The sequence below is a fragment of the Oncorhynchus mykiss genome, chromosome 10 (assembly GCF_057628025.1).
Source record: "Oncorhynchus mykiss isolate SJ-2025 chromosome 10, ASM5762802v1, whole genome shotgun sequence".
In the NCBI taxonomy this organism is placed as follows: Eukaryota; Metazoa; Chordata; class Actinopteri; order Salmoniformes; family Salmonidae; genus Oncorhynchus; species Oncorhynchus mykiss.
This window is the reverse complement of record NC_143031.1, coordinates 45,685,669-45,704,590: the sequence shown is the minus strand read 5'-3', so window position 1 is coordinate 45,704,590 and position 18,922 is coordinate 45,685,669. Positions and strand designations below refer to the sequence as shown.

The window sequence follows — 18,922 nt, the reverse complement described above, 5'->3', positions numbered from 1 at the left end:
TTAGAGGATATTTTTTCAACAAAGGTAAAGGGCAGTAATGAAGAGTATGAACATACAGTATGAGGACCAGGTTAGGTTGTCTCTTCCTCTCTGTAGTCCGTCACCTCCTCCAGGTAAGTTTGGCGGTGGTACGCTTGCAATGGCTGCCTGACATTGTGATGCAATCATTTCCATGGGAATGTAGAATGTTCATTCAAATGAGACTAACTGATGGGTCTCCTACAATGGAACGTATTTTTTGTAATAATAATAATAATAATCGTTTATTATATTTCTATAGCGCTTTTCATAGAATCTCGAAGCGCTTCAAGAGCAAAAGACAAACAAGCAATATGTCATGAAAGGTCAACCAATAGAGGCCAAGTCTTTGAATGCTGCATCCTCTGAAGATGGAGAGGGTCAGTTCATCGCTTGAGCAGAGAGAGTTGGTCATGTCAGTTGAGTTGATTCAACAAATCACAGCACAGATTGATGGGTACACTTCCTGGTTTTACTTCCTGCCAGTCCACCCATTATGCCATTGTTGACTTGAATGGGGACGGCTGTTCCATTCATTCTATTTCTATGGTTGTTAGCGATGTAGGCTTCTCTGACTCCTCCTACATGGTCTGTCACATTGTGGTGACCTAGTGACCCCCTCAGTGTTGTCATGATGTCATCCCTCATGCACTGTATCCTGGTGGCTGTGGTTCTGGCTGTTGGCAGTGTTCTGGCACTAGGTTTGAGGTGGAGGTGATGTTTTGGCTGTGGTGTGAAGTACTTTTGGCTGTTGTGCCCTTGCTGTGGACTTGGATGTGGTACAGCTGATATAGATTTGACTGCTGTGTGGCTGCTGTGTGGCTGATGTAGATTTCTTTGGCTGCTGTGTGGCTGCTGTGTGGCTGATCTAGATGTGGCTGCTGTGTGGCTGCTGTAGATTTGGCTGTGGAGGTTGTGGAGGCTGCTGACAGAGGATGCCCTGGTGACTCGTAGATCTCGTATAGCGGGCCAATTCCAGACAGCTGGTGCTCATTACTAAATGTCACCACAGAGGGAGATGGGCTCACTGAACTGTCTCATAGAGGATATGCATAGGTTTCATTACATAAACCTGATCGGCAGCTCTGTGATGTGAGTAATGTGTGTTGCAGGCTAACCTGTCCTGACCACAGCATTCACCACTCTCCTTCACCAAGACACCGTGTCTCTAATAGGGCTGGTCTTCTGCTCCGTCAGGTCCTCTGGGGTCACAAGAGATCCTGTGTGAAATATAATGACAATTGTACAGCTCAGTGGATAGGGCCTAATACTGTACAGCGTATACACTGAGTGTACGAAACATTAGGAACACCTTTCTAATGTTGAGTTGCACCCCCTTTTGCTCTCAGAAGAGCCTCAATTAGGGGCATGGACTCTACAAGGTGCGGAAAGCGTTCCACAGGGATGCTGGCCCATGTTGACTCCAATGCTTTCGACAGTTGTATCAAGTTGAATGGATGTCCTTTGGGTGGCGGACCATCCTTGATTCACGCTGGAAACTGTTTTGCACGCTGGAACTGCTTTGCAGTTCTTGACACACTCAAACCATTGTGCCTGGCACCTACTACCATAAACCCATTCAAAGGCACTTCAAACTTTTGTCTTGCCCATTTACCCTCTGAATGGCACACATACACAATCCATGTCTCAAATGTCTCCAGGCTTAAAAATCCTTAAAAATCTCCTCCCTTTCATCTACATTGTTTTGAAGTGGACTTAACAATCAAGGCGGAATAAGATGGTTGTGGACGGAATTGCAGAATCTCCACAGGAGACCTTGACGTAGTCTGAGGACAAAGTGAGGGAAAAGATCGTTGAGAAATTGAAGATAGACCACAGGAAGATTAAGGTGGAGCGTGCCCACACGATTGGAAAACCCACCACTTGTCCAGGTGATAGGCCCAGGCCAAAACTTGAGAGGAACGTACTGTATATCTTCCTTAACGAGGACTATCCTGAAGCTGTGCGCCAGAAGAGGAAAGAACTTCTCCCAGCCATGAAAGCTGCCAGAGCGCGTGGGGACATTGCTTACATCCGCCATGACAGGCTCATTGTCTACCCTCCCTCCCAGAAGCTTGGAAGGGATGAGAGAGCCAAGCCTATGGGTTCATAGCTTCAACCCTGCAGCACACACACACACACACACACCAATTGATTAATGGACTGCTGAATGTATATATATATATTTTTTTTTATCTAGCTTTGTTTGCTCTTTTCCATATTATGTCTATCTCTGATAAGCTACCCAGGAAAGGGCTGAAAATGGCCCATATTAATTTATGTAGCCTTAGAAATTAGGTTCATGAAATCAATAACTTTATTACATCCGATATATTATCCATTTCTGAGACTCACTTAGATACTTCATTCGATGATACAGAAGTAGCAATATAACATCTATAGAAGAGACATACATTATTATGGGGAGGTGTTGCTGTATACATTCAGAGCCATATCCCTGTAATGCTTAGATAAGATCTTATGTCAAGTGTTATTGAAGTGTTGTGGTTGCAGGTTCACTTGGCACATCTAAAGCCTTTTCTTTTGTGGTGTTGCTATAGGCCACCAAGTGCTAACAGTCAGTATCTAAATAATATGTGTGAAATGCTTGATAGTGTATGTGATGTAAACAGAGAGGTATACTTTCTTGGGGACCTGAATATTGACTGGTTTTCATCAAGCTGTCCGCTCAAGAGGAAGCTTCTCACTCTAACCAGTGCCTGTAATCTGATTCAGGTTATTAATCAACCTACCAGGGTGTTTACAAACACTACAGAAACAAGATCATCCACATGGATCGATCAGATTTGTCACAATACTGTAGAACTTTGTTCTAAAGCTGTATCCGTACCCATTGGATACAGTGATCACAATATAGTGGCTATATCCAGGAAAGCCGAAGTTCCAACAGCTGGACCTAAAATAGTGTATAAGAGATCATACAAAAGATTTTGACTCTTATGTGGATGATGTTAAAAATATTTGTTGGTCTGATGTGATTAATAAGGAGCATCCAGATGCCGCACTTGATGCATTTATGAAATTGCTTCTTCCAATTATTGATAAACATGCACCTGTTAAGAAACGGAGTGTTCGAACTGTCAAGGCTCCGTGGATTGATGAGGAATAGAAACACTGTTTGGTTGAAAGAGATGGGGGCAAAAGAAGTGGTACAAAGTCTGGCTGCACATCTGACTGGCTGATTTACTGCAAATGGAGAAATTATGTGACTAAACTCAACAAAAAGAAGAAGAAACTGTATTATGAAGCCAAGATCAATTCTATAAAGAATGATGGAAATCAACTTTGGAGAACTGTAAATGAAATTATGGGCAGAAAGACAAATTCAACTCCATTTCATTGAATCGGATGGCTTATTCATCACAAAACCATTTGATTTTGGCAATTCTTTTAATTATTACTTCATTGACAAAGTGGGCAAACTTAGGCAGGAAATGCCAACAATTAACAGTGAACCATCGTGTTCCTGCATTTAAAAAAATAATTGCAAGTTTGAATTTTCTAAAGTTAGTGTGGGAGAGGTGGAAAAAGTTTTGTTATCAATCAATAATGACAAACCTCCTGGCATTGACAACTTAGATGGAAAGCTACTGAGGATGGTAGCTGACTCTATCTTGAATCTGAGCCTAGAGGAAAGTCTTTGTCCTCAGGCCTGGAGGGAAGCCAAAGTCATTCTGCTACCCGAGAGTGGTAAAACGGCCTTTACTGGTTCTAACAGCAGACCTATAAGCTTGCAGCCAGCTCTTAGCAAACTGCTGGAAAAAATTGTCTTTGACCAAATACAATGCTATTTCTCTGTAAACAAATTAACAACAGACTTTCAGCATGCTTATATGGAAGGGCACTCAACATGTACTGCACTGACACAAATTATTGATGATTGGTTGAAAGAAATTGATAATAAGAAGATTGTTGGAGCTGTACTGTTAGATTTCTGTGCAGTCTTTGATATTATTGACCATAACCTGTTGTTGAGAAAACATGTCATAAAATCAAATCAAATGTATTTATATAGCCCTTCTTACATCAGCTGATCAGCTCAAAGTTCTGTACAGAAACCCAGCCTAAAACCCCAAACAGCAAGCAATGCAGGTGTATAAGCACGGTGGCTAGGAAAAACTCCCTAGAAAGGCCTAAACCTAGGAAGAATCCTAAAGAGGAACCAGGCTATGAGGGGTGGTCAGTCCTCTTCTGGCTGTGCCGGGTGGAGATTATAACAGAACATGGCCAAGATGTTCAAATGTTCATAAATGACCAGCATGGTCAAATAATAATCACAGTAGTTGTCGAGGGTGCAACAGGTCAGCACCTCAGGAGTAAATGTCAGTTGGCTTTTCATAGCCGATCATTGAGAGTATGTCTCTAGGGGGTTAAAAACAGTAGGTCTGGGACAGGTAGCACGTCCGGTGAACAGGTCAGGGTTCCATAGCCGCAGGCAGAACAGTTGAAACTGGAGCAGCAGCACAGCCAGCTGGACTGGGGACATCAAGGAGTCATCATGCTAGGTAGTCCTGAAGCATGGTCCTAGGGCTCAGGTCCTCCGAGAGAGAGAAAGAAAGAAAGAGAGAAAGAGAGAATTAGGGAGAGCATACATAAATTCACACAGGACACCGGATAAGACAGGAGAAATACTCCAGATATAACAGACTGACCCCAGCCCCCGACACATAAACTACCTCAGCATAAATACTGGAGGCTGAGACAGGAGGGGTCAGGAGACACTGTGGCCCCATCCGATGATACCCCCTGACAGGGCCACAGGCAGGATATAACCCCACCCACTTTGCCAAAGCACAGCCCCCACACCACTAGAGGGATATCTTCAACCACCAACTTACCATCCTGAGACAAGGCCGAGTATAGCCCACAAAGATCTCCACCACGGCACAACCCAAGGGGAGGCGCCAACCCAGACAGAAGACCACGTCAGTCACTCAACCCACTCAACTGTCATGGCTTTTCAACCTCTGCCATATCGTGGATTCAGGGCTATCTATCTAATAGTACTCAACATTTTTTAAAAAATGGAAGCTTCTCTACTGTCAAACATGTAAAGTGTGGTGTAACGCAGGGAAGTTCTCTAAGCCCTCTACTCTTTTCTATATTTACCAATGACCTGCCACTGGCATTAAACAAAACATGTGTGTCCATGTATGCTGATGATTCAACCATATACTGTATGCATCAGCAACCACAGCTAATAAAGTCACTGAAATCCTTAACAAAGCGTTACAGTCTGTTTTGGAATGGGTGGCCAGTAATAAACTGGTCCTGAACATCTCTAAAACTAAGATCATTGTATTTGGTACAAATCATTCCCTACTGTAAGTTCTACACCTCAGCTGAATCAGGTAGTGAATGGTGGGCTGTTGAACAAGTTGAGGAGACTAAATTACTTGGTGTTACCTTAGATTGTAAACTGTCATGGCCAAAACATGTAAATTCAATGGTTGTAAAGATGGGGAGAGGTCTGTCCGTAATAAAGAGATGCTTTGCTTTTTTGACACCACACTCCAAAAAGCAAGTCTTGCAGGCTCTAGTTTTGTCTTATCTTGATTATTGTCCAGTTGTGTGGTCAAGTGCTGCAACCTAGTTAAGCTGCAGCTGGCCCAGAACAGAGCGGTACGTCTTGCTCTTCATTGTAATCAGAGGGGGCTGATATAAATACTATGCATTCCAGTCTCTCTTGGTTAACAGTTGAGGGGAGACATACTGCATCACTTCTTCTTATAAGAAACATGAATGTGTTGAAAATCCCAAATTGTTTGCATAGTCAACTTAGACACAGCTCTGACACACACATTAACCCCACCAGACATGGCACCAGGGGTCTTTTCACAGTCCCCAAATGCAGAACAAATGTAAGAAAGCATACAATATTATATAGAGCCATTATTGCATGGAACTCTGTTCCATCTCATATTGCTCCAATAAACAGCAAGCCCGGTTTCAAAAAACAGATAATGCAACGCCTCTCCCCTATTTGACCTATTTAGTTTGTGTGCATGTATTGATATGTAGGCTACATGTGCCTTTTTGTAATAAAAAAAAATGGTATGTAGTTCTGTCCTTGAGCTGTTGTCTATTAATGTTCAGTATTATGTCATGTTTCATGTTTTGTGTGTATCCCCAGGAAGAGTAGCTGCTGCTTTTGCAACAGCTAATGGGGATCCGGAAAAAAAATACCAAATACCCCCAAAAAAGGATCATAGCGTTCACCTGGATTCACCTGGTCAGTCTTTGTCATGGAAAGGTGTTTGTCATGTTTTGTACATTCGGTTTATTTGGCAGAATAATGCTGAATCAGTTCGATCGGGGCTTTATTGGACTCATTTAGTCATAATGGGAAATCAGGTGAAAGGGCTGTGTCTGTGGAGGACTGGAGGAACACTAGATTCGGTGTGTGTCCATCTGTAACACACGGTGCTTTCAGGGGGTCATCAGTCTTGCTGAAGGTCACCCAATTCCTCTTTAGTCTCACATTCGGTCACTCCTGTCAAAGATGGGAAGAGGAAATTGGTTTGGTTTGAGTCACGACATCTTAGATAAATGTGATGTGAACAATACAGAATTTATCATACACAACTAAGAAATATAAAATGTGTGTGTTTTTTGTTGTTGTGTGTAATGATGCTGCATATTTGGGTGACTGTCTTTCCCAGCACCAGGGGAGATGGTGTGATATTGCTGATAATTATCTGTCAGTGTAGTGGTCTCATTCTCTGTAATGTGCCATGTTTTCACTGTTAGAGTAAAGAAGAGTCCTCATGTTGTGCACAGTGAGTTTTAGCCCCATGATACTTAGATATAAATAGTTTTAGCACTTATTTTCTCATAGAAAACACATTCCCCGGAGCACGATGTAAACAATTCATTCTTGTTCTAGTCTTATTTCATCAGGGAAAACTCTTATTTTGTCTCCATGCTGTCTGCTGCTGAAGAACACCTGTGTCGTCTTTCATGGAATCAAGCTGGGAACTGTCTCGTCACCAGCCATCTCTCAAAGGTACCCAACTCCCCATACCATACTCTTTCCCCTATAGACTTAACCCTCTCTTAGACCCTAAGTCAGTTAACCACATCTCACTTTTTGGAAAAACGGTTTGGTCAAGATAATTGTAATGCACCGCAGTACAGTCTTGTCTTGTCCGTCCGTTCGTCTGTCATTACTACAGAGGCAGTGCTGGGTTTGGTTACAGCTGGCTATAGGAGGTGACCATGTGGACAGAGGGTGATGAGAGCTTAATAACTGAATCAATGAGAGAACCATTACTTTGGTTTCAGGCACAACCAACTGAGTGGGACTCCTGCATATACCCTAATGAAAGTACATTTTGCTGTGTCCGTGTCATTTCTCTGGGAGTTGGATGGATTGATTGTGTCAATGTTCTTATAATTCACAAGGGCGGTGCAGTTCACATCAATAAACCCTGTCGCAACTGTATTTTTGTGTGAACAAAAATGCATAGTGGATGGGAGTTTCAGTTGTGCAGTTTTAGTTTGATAATTTTAAAATAACCTTAGTTGAGACTGTACGGCGACAGACTAAATCCCCTTCATCTCTCTGCATCAGTGTACTAAAATAAGTGTCTGAATGTTACTGTTAAATATAAATCAAACATGGGGTCTGGTATTTTCTCTCTGCTGCTTAGATGAATCAGCTCTGTTTTTAGTCTTTCGAAATACTGTAGCTCGTTGTAAAACAGAACCTAGTCAGTTAGTTTATTATTAGGTAGCAACCTAACCAGGATATAAGCGATGCAAATGATGTCACCGGGGTTTTCACTATGTCTATGTATCTCATTGTTGTCAGGATGATTGGGCTTATGCTCCAAAGAAAGCTCTCAGCTAGTTGACTTAATTGTCTACGTAAATCAATCGCCGAAGCCATAGAAGAAACGCAGACTTTGAAAATACATTTCCTTCTCAATATCTATATTTAGAATCCATTTTTGTAGGTATGGATTTAGTCTGCTGCAGCTTATGTGTGATGTCAGTTATATTCCAATCACGTGAAGCCATACATAAACCTCAGCCTATTTTACCATGCTGTCGTTTTGTATAATAAATCCTCAAAATGTTCTTCATTCACATAATTAAACCCATACTTTCTGGGATCCTGATTCTTTCTGGGATTCTGATATTTCACCAAATCACAATTTCTCCTCCACGCCCACAATGATCAATATAAATGATAAGGCCATCGTGGAGATATTTTCTATTATGCCACACTAGAGGAGGTTTCCATAAGGCATCAGAAGGAAGAGGGGGCCTCCTCAAGGGCTCTGTCCTCCATTTGAGTGAACACTGTCACAGCACAGCCATATTATTAGTCTTCAATGAGGAATCGACGTTACACGGGTTGTCACGACAACCAGCTGTGATTCAGAGTGCCTGGTATAGGTCTCCACCTCCAGCAAGAAGCACTAGCCTTGAGATCTGAGCAGATGCTGAGCCAGCCAGCCAATCACAGGTGAGCAAGGGGGAAAAAGATGACATCATAGGCAAATTAGGGCAAATGGAGTGAGTCTGTGGTTTGTCATCACCGCCCGTCCAGGAAGTCCGAGAGAGAGAAATGATTATCTACCTAATTATTATGTAATTATTACCTGCTTCACTTGCTTTTGGCAATGTTAACATATGTTTCCCATGCCAATAAAGCGCCTTGAATTGATTTGAATTGATAAATAGCATCTATCAGAGACTGGTGAGGCTGCAAAGAGAGAAAGCACAGTCTACATTAGCTGCCTTCCTCTGTCTGGGGGACAACTACAGTCCACTATGGTTATAGACCATACGACTGGCAGGGTCCAGGAACTGTAAGGGAACTGTAAATAAAATAGTCAACACATTTATGCAGCATGATATTGATAGCATTTAAATGAAACCTGATATATTGAAACTATTTCCAACTGAGTGTTAATCGATGCAGGTCGAATTCTTGCCGTAAGAAATAACACAGAAATAATTGGTATCGTTACTGTATGTCAATATGTAATGTGCACACTTCTGGGAAGTACTACATGTAAGTAAAGTTAGAGCTAGCAAAATAAGGAGGAAAATGTTTTAGCCATTCAGACTTGAGAGTGGTAGATAAAAAGAGATAGATATTGAAATATAATCCACCCTTCCTCCTGTCTCTCGCTGAGCTAGTTTGGTCTGTGAAACAAAATACCAACTGTGTCTGCCTCTCTCGCTCTGCCTCCTCCCCCCTAGAGCTGCAGCCTTCATTAATATGCCACCTCCCAGCCAATGGACTGAGCAAGGCGGATGACATCATGAGCTAGGGAACAGTGAGCAGCCAGTGAAGCGTCCAGCCTGCCGAACAAGGCTGAGTTTAGGGTCAGGAACCGGTCTGACAAGAGAATGGCAATCCTGCCTGTAAACTGTCAATAGGACTTAACAGTTAAGGATGAACCTACCAGAACACTGGATCCAAAGGCGACACACCGAACAAGAGAATGTCAAGACATATTTCAGGTAATCCCTTGTCTGTGTATGCGATAGGATATGTGGATATGAGAAGGAGGTGGGCTGTGCATGTAGGGGGTGCTTTGTAGCCTTATTTCCTTCATCCCTGCATTCTGCCTTGCTAGAGAGGAGGAGGAGGAGAAGGCAGCTGTGTTTATCTACGTTGTGTCTTATCACAGAGAGAGAGGAAATGGATGCCTGCATCTGTGTGGATTGGCTTTCAATGCCATTACTGGCCAGCTCAATGTTATCAACCTGCCACCCCCTCCCTCCTTTCCTGGATTTTATGGACCCCACCACCCTTGTGTTTCCAAAAAAGCATCTTTGTTGATGTGAGAGCATGAATCGGTCGCGTTTGTTAGAGCCGTGAGAGTGTGTGTGTGTGTGTGTGTGTGTGTGTGTGTGTGTGTGTGTGTGTGTGTGTGTGTGTGTGTGTGTGTGTGTGTGTGTGTGTGCCAGCCCTGTAGCAAAGCAGCAGCTGCAGTGGCAACACGGTAACAAAAAGAGGAAATGCTATTTTGGGTGCTAACGTGCGAGGCTGTTTGAGGCTGTTTGAGGCTGTTCGAGGCTGTTCGAGGCTTTGCGAGGCTGTGCGAAGCTGGCGGATGGATCTGAGCCGTAGAAGCTGTGGACGGGGATGGGGAGTGATGGATGGTTATTATGTGCAAAGGGATGGCCCTTTGTTATCTCTGGGCTGTTGCCTCTCGCCCCACTGTTTTAGAGAGGTTGTTTTTTTAGATTATTGATTTTTTTCCCTCTATCCACACATAGACACAGAGAGCTGTGTGTGATGAGGCTCTGTCTGTCTCCTGCTTTAAACATGTATGTGTGGAGTTCTTTCATGGCGGCCCTGCCGGCTGTGGTGACACAGGGAGATATACAGCGTCTGGTCACCTGACAGGGATGGGGGCGGGGGGCTGCTCCTGTGGGAGCTGAGCGATCCTGCCTCAGTGAGGGAGGGAGTGGGATTGGGTCAGTCAGTCATCTATCCATTCTATCCATCACAATCGGCTGCTGTTCATTTACACGCTTGTGTCAGGGCAAGATAGAGTAGGGCTGAGAGGACGGGTGAGAGATTCCACCTCTTCCTGGACGCACAGTCATCCCCATGTTTGTGTGAAGCACAACCTTCTGGGAAAGCTGTTCTCTTTAAAAAAGGATGCTGGGAAGGCATCTGGGTGACAGTGGAGTAAGGAAGAGGAGGATGTGGGAATGGGTGCTAATCCATGTGTGTGTATGTGTATGTGTGTGTGTGTTGGGCTGTAGTGTTGATCAGGAGTGTTACATCTATTCAATATCCACCCGAACACCTGCTCCATCTCTCTCTGCTCCTCACTGACAACAATTACACAGAACTAGAACAACCTCTAACCCTCACATACCCTCATTGTTGCTATCAGCATGGCCCATAAAATTAGGAACCACTTCAGCTTTTAAGAGGAGCTCTTATTTTTTTGTGTGTGTGAAAGTTCTCTCATCACAAGTAAACATAGATCCAGCGGGCCATTCTAATTCCCTCTGTTTTCTTTTACCTATTCATGTAGAGCCATATAAACACTATGATTATACCAGCTGTTTATCTACAGTATTATCTAGTGAAACTGAAGACCTCTTGTCACAGTTGTCCTTAGGTGGTTGCTGGGTGACAGAGAGTGACAGAGTGACAGAGTGACAGAGTGACAGAGTGACAGACAGACAGACAGACAGACAGACAGACAGACAGACAGACAGACAGACAGACAGACAGACAGACAGACAGACAGACAGACAGACAGACAGACAGACAGACAGACAGACAGACAGACAGGTACGTATTATGGTGTTAAATGCTGAGCTGTAGTCGATGAACAGCATTCTCACATAGGTGTCAAAAGCCACTCACTTGCCCCTAACACCCCATGCCAATCCCACCACAACAACCAGTATACAGTATCAGTATATTTGATAAGCAGTATGAAGCTGTGGCTTGGAGAATTGCTTGTCCATACTATGTCATGTATTCCTTGTGAATCTGGGGATGTTTTTTCGCTTGCATTATTTGCCATATAGTGTGAACGTACCAGGTATTGACCACTAAATGCAGCTGTTTCTGCTATACCGCCACAATATTTGATCCATTGTGCTGGTCTCTTGTCTTTATTAAATAGATCACAACATTTCCTTTGCAACCTTGGGTAGAAAAACAATAGATTTGTCTCATTATGAAAATAAATGGTATGGTCCTCCTCACAATTCAAGCCATTCCTCCATGAAATGACATGGAACTTTTCACAAGCTCTAGTATGTCAATGCTTTATATTTGACCCTAGTGTGAATAAATCCAAAAGCCATGGCTAATAATAATTTGTTTTCGACTGGTATAGATCTGAATAATCATGCAAGAGCATGGCTTTCCTTTGCAGAGTAGAAGGATAAACAGTGATGAGGGGAGTTTTGTGTGTGTGTGCACATGTGTGCACGTGTGTGACAGTGAGGGCTGTCATTATTGAAGAGTAGGACTGTGCGTGGTGCTGCTGAGGCTTATCCCCACAGGAGGGAGGCTGTGTAAACGGGGGCTTGATGAGGAGCTGGATGTAGAGGAGTCCACTGACAGTTTCTGCTTTGTGCTCAAGCCCAGGCTAGTGATCACTGAGCAGCAGTGTCTATCTCCATCCAAATAAACACAACTTCTCCTGACACCAGAATAACAAGGCCCAGTGTTGCAGCTGTACAAAAAGGTCCACTCTCTGGCTCAGGATGCAACACCTGTGATTGGATAAGGAGGTTGCAGGATACCTGTGATTGGATGAGGAGGTTGCAGGACAAGAATGGTGGTGGTTAACCTTTCTGATCTCCCCATCCCGGATCCGGGTTCGTGAATACAGACTCAAGCTCATTACCATAACGCAACGTTAACTATTCATGAAACTGAACTATTCATTTTTCCTGAAAGATTATTTGTTTAGGACAAATCGCTCCGTTTTCTGCGTCACGTTTAGCTATGAAAAAACCCCTGTATCCAGGATTGTGTAAATCTATCAGCAAGCTCATTAGCATAACACAACGTTAACTATTTATGAAAATCGCAAATGAAATGAAATAAATATGCCATCTCTCAAGCTTAGCCTTTTGTAAACAACACTGTCATCTCAGATTTTCAAAATATGCTTCTCAACCATAGGAAAACAATAATTTGTGTAAAAGTAGCTAGCTAGAGTTAGCATTTCGCGTTAGCATTTAGCGTTAGCATTAGCGTTAGCATCCAGCACCCAACATTAACCTCCTGGAGGCAGAAGAGAGGACACTGGCTGTTCACTTCACTTCCCCAGTGCAGCTCAATGTGTCTCACCCTCATTGACCCCTCACACCTCCAGGCCTGAACACATTAACCACATACTGTATGCTCCTCGTGACTTAAGACACAATTAATTCAGTAGTCTCTCGGACCAACAGAGGCAACCAGATTTAGATCAGAACATATCAAATTTTTTTAGGTCAGTTATACGAGTGAAATAAGAGATGAGATCAGAATAGGAGCCGTGTGTATATTTGCCTGAACTAGTCTATTCATAAACAAACAACAGGTTTGTCCGACCTAGCCTACTGGTTGGCTGTCGCCTGGCTGTTTGTCCAATCAGGGTTGTGATGTGTGTGTGTGTGCTGTATAGCGCTGTGTTCAGGTCGCTGTGCTACTTCAGGACAGGACAGTATGGCGGTTGGTCGGTGAATGTAACCCAACACATGGGGCTTCTCTTACATCACCTCAGCCAACTGCTTACAAAAGCTCCAGAAGACCCAGCGCCTTGTGTCTGCCTGCTGCCTGTCAGCTGGCCATCTGAAATGTGATATTACATACAAATAGGCCTACAACCGTCTGCTTAGGATAGTAACGTAAAGCCTTATAACACTCTGGTGCTGACGACTGTTGGGCAGTGGGCAATGTGCTCTGCCAGAGTGGAGTAGGTTAGTAACACTTTGAGCAGAGTGTAATAGTGAAATGGCCTAGTCTTAAGAAGTGTGCTGTGCCCCCAGTGTTGTAGTATAGTGTGCTGTGCTCCAGTGTTGTAGTGTGTGGAGCTGTAGTGTTGTGGTGCTAGGTGATATCAGGGCCATGGTCTGTGTACTGGATTAGCATGGAGGATTGAGAGCCATCTGGCCATTTTGACTGAGAGAGGTGGGGGTGGAGGGAGGGTGTAGGAAGCACACTCACACACTGACACATTGACCCCCCCCCCCCCCCCCAATCTTCATGCTCTCTGTCTGTTGCTGGTTGTTGGTGTGTGTTCACGTGCATGTCTGGGTGTGTTTATGGTTTGTTGTACATTCATCTACAGTACTTACCTGCCACCCCTCATTGTGTCATGCAAACATGGACTGTATGCACAATGGTGTCTTTGAGGACAGGGCCAGTTCAGTAAAGATCAGTCATCGGCCGCCATGGGAACCTGTTTGAACTTTAACCAATATCACATTTTACTAGACCACATCGGCTACACTGTGGTCAGACTCCCAGCCTGCAAGGAGAGGACAGTTTTCACAGCACCTCACAGATGTAACCATGCCACCATCAGACTACTAGCTAACCATGCTATTCCGAAAGCTCCCTTTTCATTTCAAAATCTACAATGATTGTTTCCTCTCATTGTGGTATTACGGGGAGGACTGGTGGCAGAGAAAATTGGTGCTGGCCAATGACAGTATGGGGTTAATGAAGTATCGGCCCCAATCTGTTCCTGTACTACAGCAGGCCCGATGACTGACTCACTGACTGACTGACTGACTGACTGACTATGATGGCTTATATGGCGAGAGAGGGAAAGACTCCCATTAGCTTTAGGTCCACTCCACAAGACCTACTTTCATCCACCGACTGCCGTGCCATGTGATTATATATACAACTACCACTAATAATAGACACAGCAACATAACACATAGCACTCAAAATACCACAACGGTACTACTTTTAGGGTAACTTCTGTTACTAATACTGACATAAGACATATTAACACCTTGTTCAATTAAAATGTGACGTTTCTAAACCGTAGCTAGCTCGTTGGTTAAGTAAGCGATAATCAACGAGGGGCTATGCGTTCTATGGAAAACAATGAACGGCGTGGACCACAAAGCGCTAGCAGAGTGGAACTGACATTACGCTGAGTTGCATTATTGTCCAGAGAACGCATAGAGCCCCGAGTTGATTATCCCTTTTATACCATGGCTATAATTTAACACATTTGCCACTAGGAATGTGTTAATTTGCCAGTAGAAATGTTCAACATCCACTGAAGTAGCAAGCAATTTTAATATAGCTACAGTAGTTGCCTTGGTAACCAAACAAACAGACTTGTTAGTTTAGCTAGCTAACCAAACCATCAATCCTAGCTTGCTATTATGAGAATCTAATTCAACAATACCAATAATGTTTTCAATTCGATTTTTGCTTTCAAAAGCATCCCAAAGAAAACATGTAAGAATGAACTATAGCCATTGAATTCTACCGTGCCAATATACCGTGCATTATAATAATGCACACTCTAGAATGCCCTTCAAACCAATCACAAAGCATTATTTAGCAGCGGATAGAAAATCAAGCCATGTCACTGGCAAATGTCATGACCGTTTACTCACATACAAGTTACACCAGGTCCATATTTAATCCATTTGGCATATGATTATCTCTTTGTAATCCCAACATGAGGCGAACACAACAGCATGATCACTCAAAAAAATCCAGTAGGATAGTGCATGCAAATGTGAACCGTGTATCTGGGACATACTGTATGTATTCATATTCAAAAATGTAATATTCTCACTTTATGGTCCTCTGTAGCTCAACTGAGCATAAAGTGAGAATATTACATAGAGCATGGTGTTTGGAACGCCAGGATAGTAGGTAAAAAAAAATACAGGAACCTTCCCGCTAGCCATGATTGGCTGAGATAATGGATTAGCTTTACATGCCATGTAGCATGCTTCTGTCTATAACATGAGCTGCTAAGTATGTGTGGATAATCCTGTCTACCGCGCCTTTTTTTGAAAGATATCATGAAGAACTGAAAAGGGTTTGGCTACTGCTCTCAACATTGCTGCCCTGCAGTTAATAATGCTATCGACAAAGCTCAGTGGGAAAACGTTGTGATGGACTACTTTCTGGAGGAAGATAGTGCCACGCTGACTCTCTCTGACTATGAAAATGAATCAAAGAGGAAATCCCTGACTTAGGTAAAAACATTTTCATTGAACCAGACATTGTAAGTGAAAAAACGGTGTCGTTGTCATGAAAGAAGTTGACCAAGTTCTGAAATCAGTGGAATGCCCAGTGGAAGCAGAGAGATGAATGCCAAATGCGGATAGAGTTCTAAGAGGACACAGAAAGAAGACTACTGTATAAAACAACTTTATCTGGATAACATCTTCAAACTTAGGGCAACCATGGCAGAGGGAGAAGCATTCATCCATATACAGTGCCTTGCGAAAGTATTCGGCCCCCTTGAACTTTGCGATCTTTTGCCACATTTCAGGCTTCAAACATAAAGACATAAAACTGTATTTTTTTTGTGAAGAATCAACAACAAGTGGGACACAATCATGAAGTGGAACGACATTTATTGGATATTTCAAACTTTTTTAACTTTACTTTACTTTACTAAGAACTTTACTTTCAGTGCAGCAAACTCTCTCCAGAAGTTCAGTGAGGATCTCCGAATGATCCAATGTTGACCTAAATGACTAATGATGATAAATACAATCCACCTGTGTGTAATCAAGTCTCCGTATAAATGCACCTGCACTGTGATAGTCTCAGAGGTCCGTCAAAAGCGCAGAGCGCATCATGAAGAACAAGGAACACACCAGCAGGTCCGAGATACTGTTGTGAATAAGTTTAAAGCCGGATTTTGATACAAAAAGATTTCCCAAGCTTTAAACATCCCAAGGAGCACTGTGCAAGCGATAATATTGAAATGGAAGGAGTATCAGACCACTGCAAATCTTCCAAGACCTGGCCGTCCCTCTAAACTTTCAGCTCATACAAGGAGAAGACTGATCAGAGATGCAGCCAAGACGCCCATGATCACTCTGGATGAACTGCAGAGATCTACAGCTGAGGTGGGAGACTCTGTCCATAGGACAACAATCAGTCGTATATTGCACAAATCTGGCCTTTATGGAAGAGTGGCAAGAAGAAAGCCATTTCTTAAAGATATCCATAAAAGTGTTGTTTAAAGTTTGCCACAAGCCACCTGGGAGACACACCAAACATGTGGAAGAAGGTGCTCTGGTCAGATGAAACCAAAATTGAACTTTTTGGCAACAATGCAAAACGTTATGTTTGGTGTAAAAGCAACACAGCTCATCACCCTGAACACATCATCCCCACTGTCAAACATGGTGGTGGCAGCATCATGGTTTGGGCCTGCTTTTCTTCAGCAGGGACAGGGAAGATGGTTCAAATTGATGGGAAGATGGATGGAGCCAAATACAGGACCATTCTGGAAGAAAACCTGATGGAGTCTGCAAAAGACCTGAGACTGGGACGGAGATTTGTCTTCCAACAAGACAATGATCCAAAACATAAAGCAAAATCTACAATGGAATGGTTCAATAATAAACATATCCAGGTGTTAGAATGGCCAAGTCAAAGTCCAGACCTGAATCCAATCGAGAATCTGTGGAAAGAACTGAAAACTGCTGTTCACAAATGCTCTCCATCCAACCTCACTGAGCTCGAGCTGTTTTGCAAGGAGGAATGGGAAAAAATGTCATTCTCTCGATGTGAAAAACTGATAGAGACATACCCCAAGCGACTTACAGCTGTAATCGCAGCAAAAGGTGGCGCTACAAAGTATTAACTTAAGGGGGCTGAATAATTTTGCAAGCCCTATTTTTCAGTTTTTGATTTGTTAAAAAAGTTTGAAATATCCAATAAATGTTGTTCCACTTCATGATTGTGTCCCACTTGTTGTTGATTCTTCACAAAAAAATACAGTTTTATATCTTTATGTTTGAAGCCTGAAATGTGGCAAGAGGTCGCAAAGTTCAAGGGGGCCGAATACTTTCGCAAGGCACTGTAACTTCAGCTTGTGGCTCTTTAGCTAATGTAACTGTATCCTGTGCATGTGACAAATACACTTTAGATTTTATGTGTGTTTACCAGAGACGGTAATGTGAAGAACAACATGACCTGCACCAAAGTCAGATTAGGATATAGGCCAAGGACTAGATCAAGTTTATGTTTACTACTACTTTTTGCTAGTACTTTCAACCATTTTTGTCTTGAAATCTTTGGTTGTTTACTACACTGTGAATCCTTAAAGAGATGGGTGGGGCTAAGGCTTAAGAGAGTGTGAATGATGCTGAATGTGTGTAAACAAAGAATAGCTCTCCAGTAGGTGTACCAAAACATTCACAGGCCATTTTCTCAAAGTTTAACTTTCAAAGCATAATTACTTTCTCATTGTCTCTAATTTTATCCAATGTAAAAAACACAATTTTAAATTTTGTTACATAGGACCAAATCCAGGTGGCGAGTCACATATTAGATTGCCGGTCATTTACCAACATTTCGATTAGAAATTCAACTTAACTGAATTGGCTGGGCTCCCAGTCAGACTCAGGAGGCATGAATACCATCTACCACTTCCGAGTATATCACTTGCTAACGTTCAGTCCCTGGAAAATAAAGTAGACAAGCTCAGGTCGAGGATCTCCTTCCAGAGAGACACCAGGGACTGTAACATACTCTTTTTTCACGGAATCATGGCTCTCTCCAGATATACTGTCCCCGTCCATTCAGCCAGTGGGGTTCACCGTCCATCGCGCGGACAGGATGAAAGAACTCTACAGGGGAAAGGAAAGGTGGAGGTGTATGTTGCATTATTAACTACTCATGGTGTGATTGTGATAACGTACAGATATTCTAGTTATTTTGTTTTCCCAATCTGGAATACCTCACCATCAAATGCACCCTCCAGGTGTAAGTACGAAGCCGAGGAAGTTTACAGAGGTTACATGGAAGGTGCTCTTTTCAGTCTTCACATAAAGGTTATGGTCAAGGAGCTGTTGAAGAACCTTTTTGCACGTGCTGTATGTGTTCCTTCAGGGAGTTGGAGTAAATCAGGATGTCATCAATGTAGACAATGAGAAAGCAGTTGAACATATCCTGGAAAACCTCATTCATAAAGGATTGGAAGATGGCGAGGGCATTGGTAAGGCATGACCAGGTATTCGTAGTGCCTTCGAGTGGTGATACAGGCCGTCTTCCATTCGTCGCCTTCAAGTATACGGACAAGGTTAAATGCACTTCGCAGGTTGAGTTTAGTATAGATGTTGGTGCGACCCATTTGTTCAAGGGTCGCTGGAATCAGAGGAAGAGGGAAACGGTTCTTGACGTCATTCGAGGAACGATAATCAATACATGGACGAAGACCACCAT

General features: G+C 43.0%; 1 protein-coding gene across 2 annotated transcripts in view; it reads left to right on the top strand.

Annotated features, from left to right (window-relative positions):
- The first annotated feature begins 9,271 nt into the window (after positions 1-9,271).
- The window catches only part of LOC110534031 (serine/threonine-protein kinase PAK 3), a 57,943-nt gene continuing 48,292 nt past the window's right edge, over positions 9,272-18,922 (top strand). For both annotated transcript variants that reach the window (XM_021618666.3, XM_090186811.1), the window contains exon 1: positions 9,272-9,519. The gene's annotated coding sequence lies outside the window, so the exon portion shown is untranslated. The remainder of the gene's footprint in view (positions 9,520-18,922) is intronic.